Genomic DNA, 2,826 nt, shown 5'->3' with positions numbered 1-2,826 from the left:
TTTAGGATTCACTGTGCACTTTTTGAGAACACGTCTAACAACTGATTTGATTTACCTGTTCTTTTTTGGCTTTCCTGGTGGTGCAGTGGTAAAGAATTCGCCTGCCAATGCAGGAGAAGCAGGTGATTGCAAGTTCGATCCCTGGGTTGGGAAGATCCCCTGGAGAAGGAAATGATAACCCATTCCAGTATTCTCGCCTAGGAAATCCCATGGAGAGAAGCCTGGTAGGCTATAGTCCAGAGGATCACGAAGAGTCAGACACAACTGAACAAGCACACACACACTCTCTTATACTTTTTCAAAACCTGAAATCATCCATAAAGCTGTTCTTTATCTTTTATCCTATAATGAATTGTTTTTCAGATATAAACTTTACTAATTGCATCATCATTCTGACCTTAGCTTATATATCACCTCTTAAGATATTCACCAATGACAGGCCATGGGATCACCCCCTTCCCCCCATGACCAATGGGGTCATTCACTATCCTCCTTTATTTGCTTTATGGCACTTTTCATTACCTTCAATTACTTTCTGCTTGTATTTGCTTATATACTGTATGTCTTGAGTCAATGCAATTTTATTAGTTCATTAGGTGACATGACAGTATGATAGCAACATAGAATCTGTACCAATGCGTGTGTCCTTAAGGAGACAAACAGTAATAAATACTGATGACAATGAATGACAGCCCACTTCAGTATTCTTGCCTGGGAAATCCCATGGACAGAGGAATTTGATTCATGGATTTACAAAAGAGTTGGACAAGACTTAGTGGTCAAGCAACAACAGCTATGTATAAATGTCAGGTGGTTACAAAGAAGAATGTTCTACAAAGAAGAGAGTAAGCTGAAGATTGCGCAGGAAACATTAGGCCATTCTATGTTAGATACTCAGGCAGGGGCTGTTAGATACCCCCTGTCAGGGGCTGCTTATTCAAAGAGCAGAAGTAGGGGACCAAGATAAGAACACGTGTAGGGAAAAAGGGTTCCAAGCATGAGAAAAGTGAGAACTGAGAGTTTTCTGTTTGTCTTTCTCCCAATCTTCTTTCCTCTCATCTTCCTTCCTGCCTCCCTGCCTTATTTCCTCCCTCCCTCCCTCTTTTTTCTCTTTCTCCCTCCCTCTTACCTTCCTTCCTTCTCTCCTCTTTTCTTCCTCTTCCTTTTCTCCTCCTTTTCCTTCCTTGCTTCCCTCATTACTTTCCTGTCTGCCTGCCTTCGTTCTCTTCTTCTTCCTCCTCTTTCATTTCTTGCTTGCTTTCCTTCTTTCCAGCCTCCCTGTCTCCCTCTGTCCTTCCCTCCTTCTTTATTTTCTTTGCTTCTCTCCTTTCTTTTCCTTCCTTTTGTAAAGTTATAACTATTTATTGTTTATTAAAGTTGTAGATAAACTTTTACCAGCCCATCTCTGAGAAGACACTTGAAGTTCTTTATAGCAGTCCAAGTGTTAGACGATGATGGCTTAGACCAGAGTGGTAGTGAATGAGGAGATAGGAAGTGGTCAACTTTTGCAAGCAATCTTCAGAGGAAGTACAAACAAGCAGCTTTACTCCATGATTGAGAAAATGCTGCACCAAGGGTGCTTTCTAGGTTTTTAACCTAAGTAATTGATAGTGTAGCTGCCATTGATTGAAATGGCAATGACTTCAAGAACAGTTTTGGGAGTGAGTGTCAAGAATTTTGTTTTGTACATATAATGATTGGGATGTTTATTTGGCCTATCCAAATGGAGATGTCTTGTAGACATTTGAATACTGGAGTCTGGCACTCAGGGAAGAAGTCTGGATTAGTGATATCAGTTTGAGTATCATTTCTAAAGAGAATGGTAACCACCTGTTCTTCATAATTTAAATGGGAACTATTGGCACATCAGGGTTTCAAGGTTTTCATGGAGAGTAGAGAAGCCATGTTATTACATGGCTGTTGCATCTTGTTGAGACTGCCGAGTCAGGTGTTCTCTTAGTACATTTTTTTAAATAATATAATTTCTGTGACTAAGTAAAATTTGCCATGAATTTATTAAAGCCCTGTTTGTTGTTTCCCCAGTTTTATTTCATACTTATGCTTCTTCGAACCAATCAGCTACAGTCATCATTTCTCAAAAATCTGGATCTAGGACTCAGAGCTGCCTGCGTCAGAATTAAATGGTTGTATTTTAAAATGTAGAATCCTGCACTCAAATACTTAATCATATTAGTCTGGTGACCCAGGAATCTACATGGTTATTAACATGTGCATGAACATTTAGCCACTTCTGCTATGGTGTATAAAGTATATTATCTTTTTTTAATCTTTTTTTTTAGATTCTTTCATTTTAAAAAGTTTTTAATGATTGTTTATACTGCGTACGTATTTAAACCTGCCAACTCATATTCCAAGTTGCTTAGATTAGAATTGATTTTAATGAGAAAGATGAAATCATTAGTTGAGCGACATAATGATGAAACTAATTTATCATTCCTTTTTTTTCTTTCAAACAGTATAGTTTCAGGGCATACAGCAAATTTAGGGGGAACTTTCCAGGTGGCACGGGGCTTCCCTGGTGGCTCAGAGGTTAAAGCGTCTGCCTGGAATGCAGGAGACCCGGGTTCGATCCCCGGGTCAGGAAGATCCCCTGGAGAAGGCAATGGCACTCCACTCCAGTCCTCTTGCCTGGAGAATCCCATGGAAGCAGGAGCCTGGTAGGCCACAGTCCATGGGGTCGCAAAGAGTCTGACATGACTGAGTGACTTTACTTTCACTTTCCAAGTGGCACAGTGGTAAAGTATCCACCTGCCAATGAAAGTGACTTAGGAGAAACATGTTTGATCCCTGGGTCAGGAAGATCCC

General features: G+C 40.2%; 1 non-coding gene across 1 annotated transcript; it reads left to right on the top strand.

Moving 5' to 3' along the window:
• The first annotated feature begins 2,533 nt into the window (after positions 1–2,533).
• Positions 2,534–2,606, top strand: TRNAS-GGA (transfer RNA serine (anticodon GGA)). The gene has a single exon. It is a non-coding gene; the product is annotated as a tRNA-Ser (tRNA).
• Positions 2,607–2,826: the final 220 nt, after the last annotated feature.

Source organism: Ovis canadensis, chromosome 1 (assembly GCF_042477335.2).
Source record: "Ovis canadensis isolate MfBH-ARS-UI-01 breed Bighorn chromosome 1, ARS-UI_OviCan_v2, whole genome shotgun sequence".
Taxonomy (NCBI): domain Eukaryota; kingdom Metazoa; phylum Chordata; class Mammalia; order Artiodactyla; family Bovidae; genus Ovis; species Ovis canadensis.
The sequence above is the reverse complement of the archived record's forward strand: the minus strand, read 5'-3'. Positions and strand labels throughout refer to the sequence as shown.